General features: G+C 36.2%; 1 protein-coding gene across 1 annotated transcript in view; it reads left to right on the forward strand.

Moving 5' to 3' along the window:
• Positions 1-262: 262 nt before the first annotated feature.
• CHRM3 (cholinergic receptor muscarinic 3) overlaps positions 263-17,518 on the forward strand; it is a 361,979-nt gene continuing 344,723 nt past the window's right edge. The window contains exon 1 of the mRNA XM_029244602.1: positions 263-283. The gene's annotated coding sequence lies outside the window, so the exon portion shown is untranslated. The remainder of the gene's footprint in view (positions 284-17,518) is intronic.

The following is a 17,518-nucleotide window of genomic DNA, read 5'->3' on the forward strand; positions in this document are numbered from 1 at the left end:
ACTGCTATATTACTCATAATATGGAAAACAGAGGTGTGTAAATTAAAGCTCTTTCATTGGATTGCTTGTCAGACTTTTTTTTTTTTTTTTAATGCTGCAGGTTGGAAAGCTGCTCTTGGGCAAATGGTATGAAATGGTGTTTACTGACTGTCATCTCTTTGTGTGCCTGTTTAGGTCTGAACAGTGATGGCGCTTGTTTCAGTTATGAGTCGCTCAGTGGACTGTGGATTGACTGAACTGTACCCATTCCCATCATGATGTACACCACCAAGGCTCCTCACTAGTAAGTATTCTCTATTCAATATCATTTACATGGTTATATACTGAGGTCTTCAACACAGTATGCACTTACCTTGCAAGAAGTGTACAAAATACTTGCGTTTGTTTTGCTGTTATGAAATTGGCTAGACTTAGTCTATGTACCAACCAACTGCAAAAGGAAAAAATAGGCTTAGATGTATCTGTTATGTATATGTGTGCATATTGATATGGTAATATATATGTATCTAAATAGGCAGAGTTTAGAAGTGTAGAATTTTACCTCTCTTTTAACTGAATAAAAAGTTTCAGTGTCTTTTGGTTCTTTAATATCATATAAATCAGTGTAAGCCTGAAAATTTTACTTAGTTTAATATTGTGAAACAGTTCAATTTTATTGCAGTTTTATCTAACAGGGTATCTAATGCACTTTCACTTACACAAGTATCATACGGGTAATTGACATAGGTTGTTTATGGTGTCATTGAAAGGAAATTCTACTCAATTCCCTTAATTTTAGTTCCAGCTCCAACATTTATCATCTGACTAGTCCCTTAAATATCTAGGGCTCAGTTTCTTCATCTGCAAAGTGAGAGGAAGAATTTCTGCTTTACCTAATTCACAAGATTAAAGGACAAATAAGATAATGAATTGAAATTATTAACAGTAAAACCCCATAAAAATAGGTATCGTCTGTGGCTGACTATTATTACAAGTAGGGAGCTGGAAGTAAAGTTGTGACCACAGTGTTCTTTTTAAATTGGTTAATAGAGTCTAACATTTTATTTGTTATTCACCTAAGAGATAAATGATAAAATTACACTTAACGTTAACTCATGGCCCCAATTATTTTTTGTGTTTCAGAAAGTTATGTTTAAATGAAATATGAAAAAACACATGTTTCTCACACACACTGCACACACAAATCCCCACCAACCGTAATAATTAGGTTTCTACTTCTGATCTCCAGGATGTTTACTCTATTATAGTTTATTTTTAGGTGTTTTATTCTTGGAGGAGACAAGATACACTAGATACTTATTATGTATCATTTAATTTCAGAATCCCAAGGGAGCAACATAGAAATTCGATCAAATATTACTCCTTCAGTTTAATGTATTAATTTTTTTGTTTACTGAAATCTCTTTAACACCTCATCTGACCATTCTCTTTAGCCAACAGAATACAGCTAGCCTGTTTAAAATAAAAGACTGTAAATGAAAATCTTGACAACTATATTTAGTAATATTGAGAAAGACTTTTCCACTAAAATTAAACAAATTATTACATAACCGAGTCAGTGCAATAAAACTGGTTTGGAAATTCTTTTCCAGAAATTAGTTATGATTACCATTGAAGAGGCCATGGTTTATTACACAAATAAAATTTTTACATATAAGTGAAACAAAAATCTTAAAAATAGGTAACATACATTCACTTGCTGATATTGTAGTGTAGTCCTTAAGTATGGTGGTGGGGCCAGGGGTGGGGCAGGGAGTGGTAGAGTCAGATTGCCTGGGGTTACAACCCAGTTTCATCATTTTCCTGCTTTGCAGTGTTGAACAAGTCACTTAACCTCTCTGTGCCTTAGTGTGCTCATCTGTAAAATGGGTCTAATAATAAGAGTATTTATCCCATAGGGTTGTTGTGTGAATTACATGAGTTAATGTGGTCAAGCTCTTAGGAGCACTGTGTGACAGTAAGTAACCAATCAGCATTAGTGATTATTATTCACTGGATGAGCATGGGATTTTGGTGCTGACTATGTATTTTGGAATCAGAAAGTCCTAGGTTCAAAACCATTTATGAATTAATGGTGAAATCTAAAGTACTGACTGAACTTTTTGAAGCCTCGGTTTATGAGAAATAAAATGGAAATAATTACAATATACTCCATAATGCTTTTGTTAGGATGGTGGAACACAACATCTGGCAAGAAAGGGTAGGCTATCACCATTGGGAATTGTGAAGGTATAATTGCAAATTACTATGTAATGCAATTATAAAGTAACGTAAATGAGAGATTCTCTGATTCTGAAAGTGTCTTTGCAATATGTTGTATTTAGGGGACTTTTAGAAATGTGTTCAATTATAGGATTTGCTTTGTTAGATCCAGAATTTCAAAAAAGACAATAATTTAAATCAAATTACAAGTACAAACATAACAAATACGGCATCCTGATTTAAAAAATAAAGGTGACAAAAATCCATTGGCCTTTTTTAGGCCTAACAGAGAACATCAGCTCATTATTTAATTTGTTAGGAAGATTGGGCTGTTACCACATTTAAAATGACTTTCTGGAAAGAAAAGGAAGAAGGAGGAAAGGAGATGGAAATGTAGAATATGTGTCACAAAACAATGGAGAGGGAAGGTTTGAACTTCCACTTTCATAACCCTAGGCTCTAAGACAGACTCTCTACTTGTTCTTGTTATGAAGAAATTTGAAGTATTGTCTTTTGGGTTTGTATTGGACAAAATTCAGTGGTTAGAATGGGTGGCATTTTTCGAATGAGTCATGATTTGTTTCCAAGGTGGAAAATACTGATAAGCTGGGGCCGTACTCCAAGAGTGGATTGTCTGGCTGCTATGTATCAGTCAGAACAGAAAGCTCAGTCTCTTTCTCTCACATGTTAATTATACACCATCTGAAACAATGGCGGTGTTGGGTCTGGTCCATCTCTGTATCCATCTAAATCAGCAGCCAGAGAGTCTTTTGCATGTAAATGGGATGTGACTTGTCTGTAACTCAGATTATAACATTATTGAATGCTTCTGTGCGCACTCCCTTTTATTCTTGTTGCTTATTTTTGCAATACCTTTAGCCTTTATAGAGTTTGTGCCTGACATGGAAAATCATGTTTCTGGAGGAGGCTTTTGAGCGTAAAGGTTTTGGAGGTGGATTCCTGGGTAGGAGCCCACAAACCATGGATGTGGTGTTAGGCTGGACTGCTGCTTTGCTGACCCTGCTCGGGGCCCTGGGTGAGAGATGACCATGGTGCTTATTCTGTCCTGCTTCTCCTGGGCCCTGCCTCATTCCATACTTGCAGTCCTTAAATGTGGCCAGCGTTCACATTTTGACCTCTCATATTAGGATTTAGGATGTAATGAAATGAAAAAGCAGGGTCATGATGTCGGAACACAGTCGTACTGAGCAGATAGATGCTCATGTGTCCTTATTTCCATGAGCATTATGGATTTGTGATGTTAATCTTAAAAACTGTTCGTGACTTTAGATGTCTCCTTCTAAAGGAGTCTGACGTAGATGTCAGTCTAGTACTTCATAAAACAATATCTCTAAAAACTAGAGAGAAGTACCAGCGTTTGGAGGAGACCTCGGGTATTCAGAACTGAAGTCTCCTGTAATTTGGAGATAGATGAAGTGTCTGTATCAGTGGGACTTTAACAACAGGCACACTTTGTCAGGCTCTAAGTCTAAGCGTAGCATCATCGTGATAAAGGGAACAGTTTAAGCCTCCCGTTCACAGTTGTGAATGAGCGGGAGGTATTCGAGGACAAGCGGAAGATGAGTCCATTAAAGTTGAATGTCTGCTGCAGAGTCACCGGAAGTGGAATCAGATGAGCTGTGAGTGCTCTGGGGGGGCTTTCTGTGGCCCTCTCTTGTTTTCCTGCTGCAGATCCCCTCCACCTGTTTGCTGACCACCTGTTTGCTGACCAAGCCCTACCTAGAAGCACCCCAGCCTTACCTGTGTGACACCGCAAGCCTCCTAATGTTTGCAGATACTGCCCATCAGACTCTGATGCTTCCTTCCAAACTCATTTTACCTGCTCTGCCACGTGTGAAAACTTCCTTAATCCTCATAACATTGACTGTTGCCTCCTTTTCTTTAACCTCTGTACTGTATAGATGCCTCTTTGATAGAACACATTCACTTCTTTTGCAATAATTGGTTGACATTTCTGTCTTTGTCTCTTTGGGCTGCTAAAACAGCACCATTAACTGAGTAGCTTATAAACAACAGAAATTTAATCACAATTCTAGAAACTGGGAAATCCAAGATCGAGTCACTGGCAGATTTTATGTATGGTAAGGACCGGTTTCCTAGAAAGCCATCTTTTTGCTGTGTCCACACCTGGTGGAAGTGGCAAAGGTGCTTTCTTGAGCCTCTTTTATGTTTCATAAGCGCACTAATCCCATTCACGAGAGCTCCGCACTCATCATCTAATAATCACCTCCCAGAGGTCCTACCTCCAAATACTCTCACATTGGGCATTAGGATTTAACATGAATTTGGTGGGGCGTTCAGTCTATAGCAGTATCCATCTTTCCTGTTACATTCTTGGTTTATTGAGGGCACTCCTTGTCTTATTCAGTAAAATTGTTATTAATGTAAGTCAGTAAAAAGTATAAACAGAAAAATGAAAAGTGGCCACTTTCAGCATACCATGAAGGTTGTATCATTTAAACATTTTTAGCCAAAGGTAACAGGAATTTTGAAAATATATAACTCACCCTACTGACTTCCTTAGTAGTTTATCATTAAGCATATTGTTTTTAGAACAACATTTCAACAATGATGAGAATTATTTGACCTCACCTTGACTGAAGTTAGCATGATTTCCTCCATGTAAATTAATAAGACAACAAGAAAACAGTTCTTAGGGTTTTATATTATTATATTAATTGTATATAATACATTATTACATATATGTATATATATATACACACATATATATTTCATGTTCATAGAAGGTGTCAACTACTAATTTTATTTGAGAGAGGAGGAATATATCAAGTGTAATCAAAGGTTCCTATAGGTTCAAGCTGTTTTTTAAAAAAACTTAGAGGGAAACATAACCAAACCCCCAAAACCCCTCTAAGTCAATAAACAAAACCTTTGTTATAGAGCCAACTGAAATTTTATCTGAAATTTATTTCGGTAACTGTATATCACTCAGAGGAGGACTTAAAATTGTTTAGGTTAAATATTCTTGAATAGTACTATTTTAACAGGAAAGCCCATTAAGTCCACCAAATCAGTATGGAAACACCCTGACTCTCATCTTTGTTACTTAGTGTACATCAGTCATACACAGAGGAGTCAATATGGGCTGACTAGGAAGAGTTATAAGTAGCACAGGGTATCTCAAGCCATTCAGCTTTCACAGATGGCTGTAGACAGATAAGTGGAAAGCATTAAGCTAATAAAGACATCTTTAAGAGAGGAAAATGGGCTGACAGGGTACTCCAGTTTTCAGTGCATGAGCTATTTTAGCTTGACATGCTTTAAGCAAAAAGGCATAATGTTTGAATGAATCATTTATTAAGAATATTCATCCAGTTGTGTAAGCAGAAATATAGTGGAGTAATGTAGGTATTATCACAGTATGCAAGCTTTGATATGCTCAAGTAAGTAGAGCAATGCAGCAAGAATAATATTCTTCAAAGACCTGGGAATTTTTAAAATTGTGCCCAAAGGTAACATTTGATAGAATTCCAGGTTGTTTCCTGATAACTTTGTTAGTCTCTATTTTATGTATTAGTCTTGAAACTACAGTAACTTGGTGACCATTTTCTGACATTCTTTTTAGCTAAAGGACCTAGAGTTGCATGTTGAAATTTAATGATAATGCTGATAATGGCCACCATCTACTAAGGTAGTAACTATGCAGTGGGGTTTCACTGCACAGCATCCTTTAATATTCACAACAGCTCTGCAAGGATGGCTTTATCTTCTCTTTACAAAGGAGGAGATGTATAATGTGCAGGGTACCCTACCAATTTATATGCATATTTATATAACCTAAATTTGTGACAGCTTCACCACTATAGAATGATACATAAATATGGAGGCACGTAATATTTTATATGTGGAACTAGAAAACTAATTTTACTTTTAAAATAAAATTAATTTTGAAAATATAATGTGCTTCAGGTTTTAAGTCATGCTTATTTAATATTCTGAAGAATAAATAGCTTATAACATTATAATTAAAGATTTCCCCTTTTATCCTTCTCCAGCAATTGATATGGATAAAAATGAGAATCTGTATCTGTTAGAGACATGTCCTCAAGCAGATACAGGCAGGTGTCTTTCAAGGAGAACGCATTAACCATTTTTAAGATTGAACCGTTTATCCTTGAAGTCGGATAATATCTTCATTTAACAAGTTTTATTCCATTTTATTTTTTTCACATTAATGGTCAGTGTCAATACCATGGTATGAGCATGTATGGAAGCATTAATTGATTGATTCCACAAGATGAAGACTAATATTCTTGGTCTCAATAAGTATCTTATATCCACTAACATCCCACCAAATGCTTTCACATAAACTTTCTTTTCAGCTCAATTAGTTGAAAAGAATTCTGTTGAGTCACCTCACATTTTGCTTCTCTGTATGATGGACAGAGACCACCAGGGTTTTACTGTCCCTTAGATGTGCCACTCAACTGCTCTATTTACCCAAACGAAGAAATTATAAATGTAATACCAAATATGCCTAGGAAGCAGAGATAGTTTTGAAGAAGCAGTGTTTTTTTTTTTAAATTAAACAGCAGATGCTTTTTAAATTAAGCACCTGCTGGGGCTTCCCTGGTGGCACAGTGGTTGAGAGTCCGCCTGCCGATGCAGGGGACACGGGTTCATGCCCCGGTCTGGGAAGATCCCACATGCCGCGGAACGGCTGGGCCCGTGAGCCATGGCCGCTGAGCCTGCGCGTCCGGAGCCTTGCTTCGCAACGGGAGAGGCCACAACAGTGAGAGCCCTGTGTACCGCAAAAAAAAAAAAAAAAAGAAGCACCTGCTTTTTAATAAAGAAGATAATTATAATATTTGGAAGTCATTTGAAATTTAAGGGGATTACATTACCTGAAAAGAAAGTCATGTTTTAAATTATGTTAGTTACATATATGAAACTAGAGAACTTAGGTATCCCATGTATTCATTCAACAAATATTCATGGACTTACTTCTATGTAGTAGGCCCTGGGCTATGAACAATAAACAAAGTTCCTGTCCTCATGGAGTTTATATTTCTAGGTAGCCACTGGGGAGTGAGGGGGCAGGTGGTGGAAAGAAAGGAAGTAGAATAGAATATGTGTGCGTTTATGCATATATATATATATATATATATATATACGCACACACACGTATACACATATATTTATATAGAGTGATATATATCACTAAATACATGTATATACAAATAGTAATAAATTTAATTTTAAATAAAAGCCACTTCTTTTATAGCAAAAAGAATTCTTGTTTTGAACTTTTTCTAAAACGTTTCTGTAGCAAAAAGAATTCTTGTTTTGAACTTTTTCTAAGTTTCAGATTACAGAGTTTGAAATTCTTACTCACCAAAACTTCATATTTTAATCATTTCCAGAAAGGGAAATTCTGATAACATATCTCAGTCATTATTTTTAAATAGTTCATATGTTTGCTATCTTATTTTCTTTATTCATTTTAAGAATATTTGTAGGTGTTCCAGAATCTAAAGGAGAAATCCCCGAGACTATTTTGTACATCACCAGGTTGCACTGAGAGTGCAGTCGGCTGATGGGGGACAGAAAACGTGAACCCTGTGAGACCCAAAGGGGGAAAAAATGACACTGAAGGAAGAGAAGCGATTTCTAAATTTTTTTTGTCCTTTAATGGAAGTTCAAGTCCTCTCTGTGTTGAAACACGGAATAATGTGGGCATGTTGTGCTTGTATTACCTAATTGCACGAAAGTTGGTTATGGAACCAGATTCGTTTCATATAGGTTATTTAATAAGAAGTGTGATATCAGACGTGCACCTAGTGCTTGTGACAAAAGGAACAATTCAAAAATTGGAAAAACAAAGCGTCAGCCGTGCATTCACTGTTATGAGCCAGTTTTCCAACTGGACAGTGAGTCAATCATTTTTAGTGGTTTTGGATACAATATAATGACCTCTTTATTAAGCTCAGCAAGTAAGTGGATATTAAACTCTATTTACTTTGATTGCAATGATAGATAAAGTAAACCATTCCTTTGGGGGAAGACGAAAAACCTTATAACAGTGCAGTCATTTAAAAAATATTTCTTTGTTTCCATGAATCACAGGTTCATGTTTGAAAACGTACCTACTTTTTAACTCTGAATACATGGTTTTGGTGACTTTCTCAAATCAAGATAATTTAACTTTAATGCCACTGATGTAAAAATCAGTGCTTGATACACAAATGTGCCACAAAAGATTTCGTAGCTGTTCTTACTTCATTTTTGAATTTAGTTTTTAAAAAAAATCTAGGTTAGAAAATAATGTCAAATGATTAGGTCTAATGGCTTTTTGATGATGGGGTAAAAAGAGTGTTGAGGTGGAGTAACGCCAATAGTGCCTCAGTGCTAATTTTGCTGTTTTTCATTACTCCATTTAGGGAGCAAAAATTAAGAAATGTCTGCCAAAGTAAAAATTGTTGACAAATTGGGTCCCTACCCTAGGTACTAACAACCTGTGAAATGTAGCACTTGAATAATAGAGTAATTAAAACTGAATTTTTTTGAGTGTCAAAACTGTATAATCATATCAAATAATGCAGAAAAATAAATCGACTGAAATACTCTGAATATTAAGCCTATTAAAATACATTAAACAGATTATGGTAATGTCAGAGGCTTCCTTACTTAGGTTAGGGTTGCATCTGCACCTTTCACAAGGAAGAGGCACGTAAGTTGCAAGGTAGAGGTGGTAAATTTAAGGCAAAGAAAAACCCTTGTATATATAAAGAGTCCTAGGTTGTTTATTTCAGTTTTTTTATAGCTCTCCCTGGAAAATTAACACAAAGCAGGGCACATAGGAGAAGGAAATAAATGTTAGATGAATTGAATGATGCTCCTGTTTATTAATTTGAGAGATCAGCTACAAGTTTAGAATACATTAATAAAAGTGTTTATTTTTTTTAATCTTAAAAAGTAACTGGGTCATGGACTTTAATCTCATTCTTTCCTTCATGTGTTGGGCTAGGGGGCACTCAAGGGCTGTGCAGAGTAAGGAAAAGATAATTAAGAGAGAGAATCCTCTTCCTTTGTTCAGACTCTCTTCTTCCTGCTAATGAGAAAGGCGACTTGATCACATTGTTCCTGACACCCACACTTCTTTGTTTTGCTGGCTGCTGAACAAAACTAGTCCTGCCATCTAAATTCTCTGTCAGTGTTGTTCAAACTTCAGGGATGACCTAAGAATCAATCATAAAATCAATTTAGTATGTTATCATCAGCATTTTAAAATGAAATATAAAATAAAGACTATATTCCATAATTATTTTTAATAACTTGTATATACATGTGTGCCTGACTTACATGGTAAAATGTGTTTTTTGCTGAGGGTCACAGTCAAAACAGAAAACCAGTGTTATTAATCTAATCCCCTTAAATTCTTCTCAGCCTTTTTTCTTGGGTAATTTGTCCTGTGAAACTCATACATTTTCAAAACCTTCACCTCATTTACTTTTTTCTGTCAGTTTAGATAGTAGCTCTTTAGTTTCTCAGTGTCTTCATCTTTATAGCCAGCTCTTAGTATAGTGAGAACTGGAAGAAGTGCTCACTAGATGTTTGTTGTTTGAAGCAATGAATTAATGGTATTCTAAAAAGAACTACACTTTTGTGAGTGCAAATGCCAATTTATTTATTAACGTCACCCTTTTTCTCTTCCCTTAAACCCTATTATGATTACTGGCAATTGCCACCATGCAGTTACACTTTAGAATTTGAGTCATTTTCTCAGTTCCCTGGCCTCTTTAATCAAGATGAGTGACCAATCCAGGTGACTCTATCACTTAATAGCCTTTACAACAATCTTCTTCTTTACTTTGCCATGACTACTATGTGGCCCTGCAGTTTATACCTAGATTGTGGCCATAAACATTTTAATATCTATCTGACTCCAGCACTACTCCCTACTAGCATGTCATTGCCCTTGCCGTTGGGATTCTTTCGGACACACAAATCTGATTATTTTACTCTTTGGGTAAATATCTCCTGTAGCCATACTCCCTTTGCCTGAAAATTTACAATCCAGACATATTTGAATGAGAATAAAATGCCCTACAATATCTGATTTCAAGATATACTCCAAATGTATCCAGCCACACCCTATCATGCACCAAACATTTGAACTTGGGTTGGCATTCTAAACTATTACCTGAGTTACAGTCTTTTGTGTAACTCGGCCAGTGGACTAACGCATGTTCTCCTCTTTGCCTAGAATGACGTCACCTTTTCTTTTTTTTTTTTTCCTTTATGGTACGCGGGCCTCTCACTGTTGTGGCCTCTCCCGTTGCGGAGCACAGGCTCCGGACGCGCAGGCTTAGCGGCCATGGCTCACGGGCCCAGCCGCTCCGCGGCATGTGGGATCTTCCCGGACCGGGGCACGAACCCGTGTCCCCTGCATCGGCAGGCGGACTCTCAACCACTGCGCCACCAGGGAAGCCCAACGTCACCTTTTCTTATGCCTGGAAAATGACTACACATCCGTCAACATATGGGTCAAGGTTTTGCCTCATGTAAGAATACTGAGTCACCTGAGTCAGCTCCTCTGCTGTTACTTACTAAGTATGTAGGGAACTGATAATCCTTCGCTGTCTGTATGTTCATCCTCCTGTCCCTAATTGGACTCTGAGCTTCTCCTGCAGAAGTATTTTCAGTTCTCCATTGTAACCCTAGATAGAACCTATCACAGTGCTGGACACTTGGAGGATGCTCAGTAAACATGGGCTGAGTGAATTCTTGTCTCAGAAACATCTAAGAACAGTCACAGCCATTCCCCATCACTTTTCCTTTTACTTTCTTTCCCTAAGACTGTGAGTTTTATAACCTGTGAAAAGATCATATAAGCAAAGCAATTTGTCTACGTTGTTGTCTGTAGAAAGCCACTGATAACCAGTGAAAGCCCTGAACTTGGGTTATGATCTTTTTATATGGATTCACCAATTCATAGGTCTGGTAAGAGTATCCCTACGGTGTATTTCCTAAAGGAATGTTCTAATATGAGCTTGAATACTTATCTAAACACATATATTTAAAATCAAATCTTGGGTTTCAGCTTAACTTTGACCTTAACCTTGACGTTGAATACCATTATATAACACATTTTCCCTAATTTCTTCATTACAGTCAAACATTTTTAACTAAATGCCAACAACTGACGTATTAAAATATTGCATCAGATTTTAACACCAAATTCAGAAGGGTTGATTTTTATAAATATAAGATTTCCTTCATAAGATTTCAGGAAAAATTAGGTAGAATTTCAAGACAGCACAGTGATTGGGTTAATTTGGTAAATAAGACATTACTGTTAGTGCAGGAAGCTAATTAACATTTATTGTGCCTGAGTTAATTATATTGTTACATTTCACTGGATGATCATGGGAATGTATATTTTATAAAGGAAGATATTGCATTAACTCCTTAACTGCAGATATATGTAACACCAGTCCAGTGACTATGATATACCTTACCCACTCTTTCCCCCTTTTTGTCCTTGCAGAGCCAGTTTTCACACAATTGATCATTCCCAATGTGGCATGCAAATCAGCCATTAAGGGGAAATAAAACATTTCATGTCCCTAGTCTGTTTGTTTTGGAATTAACAGCAGTGGATGTCACATTGCATTTTTCCAAGTAAATTTAAGAGTGATGGATGAACTAACCATGTACCACTTATTCATAATAAAAGGTACAAATGGTGAAGTATGGCACATTGTATGCAGAATTCTCTGGGACCAAACATTTATGTATGCAAAGAACAGGAACAAAACATAGAAAATTTTTGTTTTGTAAAAATTGTTAAGTGACATACAAGCAAATTGATTAGAATATGTATCAATACTTCTTAGTTAATAAATTTACAGTAATGTTTACAAAATGAAATATTTTTTGCTAAATGTCTTTTAGTACCTTCAGCTGTTTTATTGTAACTCATAAGCTAACTGATATTTTTAAAGACATTTGTTTCTATGACCATTAATTTTCCATATTTTTATAAACTTGAAAATACAAAAAGTAACACAAACACCTCTAATCTTAGCAATGAAAAACTCCAAAGTAAGTTTTTTCTTTTTTTTTTACATCTTTATTGGAGTATAATTGCTTTACAATGGCGTGTTAGTTTCTGCTTTATAACAAAGTGAATCAGTTATACATATACATATGTTCCCATATCTCTTCCCTCTTGCGTCTCCCTCCCTCCCACCCTCCCTATCCCACCCCTCTAGGTGGTCACAAAGCACCGAGCTGATCTCCCTGTGCTATGCGGCTGCTTCCCACTAGCTGTCTGTTTTACGTTCGGTAGTGTATATATGTCCATACCAATCTCTCACTTTGTCAAAGCTTACCCTTCCCCCTCCCCATATCCTCAAATTGATACTCTACTAGGTCTGTGTCTTTATTCCTGTCTTACCCCTAGGTTCTTCATGACATTTTTTTTTCTTAAATTCCATATATATGTCTTAGCATACGGTATTTGTCTTTCTCTTTCTGACTTACTTCACTCTGTATGACAGACTCTAGGTCCATCCACTTCATTAAAAATAGCTCAATTTCGTTTCTTTATATGGCTGAGTAATATTCCATTGTATATATGTGCCACATCTTCTTTATCCATTCATCCGATGATGGGCACTTAGTTTGTTTCCATCTCCTGGCTATTGTAAATAGAGCTGCAATGAACATTTTGGTACATGATTCTTTTTGAATTACGGTTTTCTCAGGGTATATGCCCAGTAGTGGGATTGCTGGGTCATATGGTAGTTCTATTTGTAGTTTTTTAAGGAATCTCCATACTGTTCTCCATAGTGGCTGCACCAATTCACATTCCCACCAGCAGTGCAAGAGTGTTCCCTTTTCTCCACACCCTCTCCAGCATTTATTGTTTCTAGATTTTTTGATGATGGCCATTCTGACTGGTGTGAGATGATATCTCATTGTAGTTTTGCTTTGCATTTCTCTAATGATTAATGATGTTGAGCATTCTTTCATGTGTTTGTTGGCAGTCTGTCTATCTTCTTTGGAGAAATGTCTATTTAGCTCTTCTGCCCATTTTTGGATTGGGTTGTTTGCTTTTTTTGTTATTGAGCTGCATTAGCTGGTTGTAAATTTTGGAGATTAATCCTTTGTCAGTTGCTTCATTTGCAAATATTTTCTCCCATTCTGAGGCTTGTCTTTTGGTCTTGTTTATGGTTTCCTTTGCTGTGAAAAGCTTTTCAGTTTCATTAGGTCCAATTTGTTTATTTTTGTTTTTATTTCCATTTCTCTAGGAGGTGGGTCAAAAAGGATCTTGCTTTGGTTTATGTCAAAGAGTGTTTTTCCTATGTTTTCCTCTAGAAGTTTTATAGTGTCTGGTTTTACATTTAAGTCTTTAATCCATTTGGAGTTTATTTTTGTGTATGGTGTTAGGGAGTGTTCTAATCTCGTTCTTTTACATGTAGCATCCAGTCTTCCCAGCACCACTTATTGAAGAGGCTGTCTTTTCTCCATTGTATGTTCTTGCCTCCTTTGTTGTAAATTAGGTGCCCATATGTGCATTGGTTTATCTCTGGGCATTCTATCCTGTACCATTGATCTATATTTCTGTTTTTGGTCCAGTACCGTACTGTCTTGATTACTGTAGCTTTGTGATATAGTTTGAAGTCGGGGAGCCTGATTCCTCGAACTCCGTTTTTCTTTCTCAAGATTGCTTTGGCTATTTGGGGTCTTTTGTGTTTCCATAGGAACTGTAAGATTTTTTGTTCTAATTCTGCGAAGAATGCCATTGGTAGTTTGATAGGGATTACACTGAATCTGTAGATTGCTTTGGGTAGTATAGTCATTTTCACAATATTGATTCTTCCAATCCAAGAACATGGTATATTTCTCCATCTGTTTATGTCATCTTTGATTTCTTTCATCAGTGTTTTATAGTTTTCTGAGTACAAGTCTTTCGCCTCCTTAGGCAGGTTTATTCCTAGGTATTTTATTCTTTTTTTTGCAGTGGTAAATGGGAGTGTTTCCTTAATTTCTCTTTCTGATTTTTCATTGTTGGTGTGTAGGAATGCAAGAGATTTCTGTGCATTAATTTTCTACCCTGCTACTCTACCAGATTCATTGATTAACTCTAGTAGTTTTCTGGTGGCATCTTTAGGATTCTCTATGTATAGTATAATGTCATCTGCAAACAGTGACAGTTTTACTTCTTCTAGAGGGGTGGGATAGAAACGATGGGAGGGAGGCTCAAGAGAGAGGGAATATGGAGACGTGTATGCATATGGCTGATTTGCTTTGTTACACAACAGAAACTAACACAGTATTGTGAAGCAAGTATACTCCAATAAAGATCTATTAAAAAAATTAATGTAGAAAAGCAAACTAGTCTACCATCAGTTAAAAGGAAAGCATATTTGTAATGTGGTTCAATAGCCTTAATGTAAAATAGAAAATTGCTTTTCATTAAGTATTCAGAAAAGTCACATTTCTATGGCCCAAAGAATAAAGAATGTTCAATAGAAAGAAAAAAAAAACATATCTAGAGGAAACCTGGAAAAGTACTTTAATGGAACTCATTCCCTGTAAGGACTATTATTATTACTTTTAAAAATCATCCCAAGAAATTTAAATGTAATCTCTTTATAAAGACCTCATAAAGAAAGAGATTTCCATTACAGGGGCTAGAGGGTGGGGGAAATGCAGAGATGTTTGTCAAAAGGTACAAGTAATTCAGTTATAAAATTGAATATGTTCTGAGGGTCTAATGTACAGCATTAAGTAATATTGTATTGCATATTTAAAATTTGCTGCGAGTAGAAGTGTTTTCATCACACACACAAAAGATTTACTTTTCTTTCCATTTTACATAGTGAAACAGAGAAATTAATTCTTTATTCCCTTCAAAATATTACCTAAATATTTAAAACCATTTTTGTTCTCATGGTTGCCAATAGAATCATATTTCCTAAAATATCTATTGCAGTGGTTAGCCACTGCAACTAACTATATTTTTAACAGAAATACATGTGCATTGGAAGTTTTGCCTTTTTCTTGTTTAGGGTCATTAAGAAGACACAGCTAGGCAAAAAATATGTTATGACACTTTTTAAATGATACACATGTCTTAGTATAAGGGTCTCCTTGATTCTAAATTTTATTTGGATTGAGAGGAACAAAAATCAAATGCTGTGTATTAGTTTTCTATTGCCACTACTAAAAAGCAGAACAAAACAAAATCTTTGTGGCTTAAACAATAGAAATTTATTCTCTCACAGCTGTGGAGGACAGAAGTCCAAAATCAAGATGTTGACAGGGTCTCACTCCCCCTGAAAATTATAGGGAAGAATCTGTTCCCTGACTCTTCCAGCTGCTGGTGACTGCCTTTATTCCTTGGTTTGTGGCCACAGCACTACTATCTCTGTCTCCATCTTCACATCACCTCCTCCTCTGTATAGGTCAAATCTCCCTTTGCCTTCTTCTTACACATAAGTAATACCTTTAGGGCCCACCTAGATAATCCAGGAAAATATCCTTACTTCAGGATCCTTAATCACACTGGCAAAGACCCTTTTTCCAAATAAGGTAACATTTACGGATTCCAGAGATTAGGGATTTCATCCTAATCCAGGGATTAAGATATCTTTGGGGGGCATTATTCATCCTACTGAATGCTGCAACATGTAGTTTTCTATTCTCTAGTAGCTTTACATCTGACGCAGTTTGGGAATATATTAGAATGTAGGTGTTATCTAGAGCTTTTAGTTAACTAAAACTAATGAAAGTTACCATAACTGTAAATAGTGCAAGGTGGAAAGTGTTTGGGGTGAAAATATCTTTGTATCCAAATTACTTTTCACCCCAAATATTTAATCTGTTTTCAATTACTGAGGTCATGCTATAAAGCTATCTATTGTTCTGTGCCAACTAAGTGCTGTAGAAATCAAGTTTTAAATGTTTCAATAAAAAGTGATTTGATTTACTATAAATTATTTTTACAAGGTTTCTTGTAAAGAAACCTTGCTTGAATGGTTTGCCTAAATGTCTAAATTCCTAAAAAGAATTTCTTGCCTAAATGTTCCTCATGATGTTTATTGGAAGTAGATTGGAATACTTGCTATTAGGTGTTTCTAAATTTCCACAATCAGGTGAAAAACTCTCTTGTTTTTGTTTTGTTTTCTGGTGATAATTTTCCTCACATTCAGGCAATTTGTTATCATGGTTAACAAAATTAAGGTGATAAGATAACAAACTCTGATCTGGCTTTGTATTATAGCATGTCCAACTGAGAAAATGATATATGTTAAAACACCACATGGGTCTTTAGAGAATGGACTTGAGGACACGGGGAGGGGGAAGGGTAAACTGGGACAAAGTGAGAGGGTGGCACTGACATATATACACTACCAAATGTAAAATAGATAGCAAGTGGGAAGCAGCTGTATAGCACAGGGAGATTAGCTCGGTGCTTTGTGACCACCTAGAGGGGTGGGATAGGGAGGGTGGGAGGGAGGGAGACGCAAGAGGGAGGGGATATGGGGATATATGGATACATATAGCTGATTCTCTTTGTTATACAGCAGAAACTAACACACCATTGTAAAGCAGTTATACTCCAATAAAGATGTTAAAAAAAAAACAAAACACCGCATGGGTAAAACACTGTTTTCATTTCAAGCATCTTTAATTTTGATTCAGCTGCACATCCCCAAGAGCAAGCTAAGCTCTAGATATTAATGGGAATCCGGAGATTATGTCATTGTGTCTGTTATTATGTTAGTCAGTTGAAGTGAATTACCAGTGTCCAGCAAGACATTACTCACTTTGCAATGCATTCCACTAGCAATTTATCTTAGTAATAAGAGGTAGAAGAGACATATTAGTTGCTTAAGTGGCAGCAGTTGTACCTGCTAATGGAAAGGGAGGCTGTAGTTATTAAAACACATTATATCTTTTGTATCTGAGTTATTCATCTTTACTTAGATGCATAATTTCCATTCCGTTTGATTCAGATTCTTCTGTATATGTTTATTACCTTTGAAGAATTCTTTGGATCCAGGCTAATTATTTACTTTCTATCCTAAATTGCTGTGAAATATGATGGGACACTAATTCCCTTTGGGACGTGAAGATTTCTCCTAGGAATGTAGATTGGAAGGGAACTTTGAGGAAGAGTCCTTGCTCTCCTTTAGGTCAAATGTTTGTAATTCAGTATTGAGTTTTAAGCTCATCAGCGCTGCCAGGCTCTTAGCCTATGGAACAGTAGGTCCAGTGGCAGAGCAGTGGCCCCAAGATGAAGGGTTACCCACAAAGT

The sequence above is a fragment of the Monodon monoceros genome, unplaced genomic scaffold (genome assembly GCF_005190385.1).
Source record: "Monodon monoceros isolate NGI ecotype Baffin Bay Population unplaced genomic scaffold, NGI_Narwhal_1 Super_Scaffold_4, whole genome shotgun sequence".
NCBI lineage: Eukaryota > Metazoa > Chordata > Mammalia > Artiodactyla > Monodontidae > Monodon > Monodon monoceros.